Raw genomic sequence first — 349 nt, forward strand, 5'->3', positions numbered from 1 at the left:
CCCAGTCCCTGCACCTGCCGCCTCCCGGAAGCGGATTGGGCAGGTAGGTGGCCGTGGCGAGCGAAACAAGTTTCCGTTTCCGGCCGCCAGAGGGGGGAAGCAACAGCTCAGGTGACTCACGGGGATGTTATGTCACCTGTGCTTTCTTGCGCGTGCTCGGGGCCTGGAAAGTAGGCCTCGTGGCTGCTGCCGGTCTCTGGGGCTGGGCTATTGGGGTTGTGGGCGCGAGTGGGGGTGGGGGGGAGGCGAGAGTTTGTCCTTCGTGGTGCGCGGGTGTGGGTTGTGCCACGAGCAGGGGGAAAGGGGGGTGGAGGGCGGTGGTGTGCTGTGCGGGGGAATTCGCATTTGT

Source organism: Penaeus monodon, chromosome 23, assembly GCF_015228065.2.
Source record: "Penaeus monodon isolate SGIC_2016 chromosome 23, NSTDA_Pmon_1, whole genome shotgun sequence".
NCBI lineage: Eukaryota > Metazoa > Arthropoda > Malacostraca > Decapoda > Penaeidae > Penaeus > Penaeus monodon.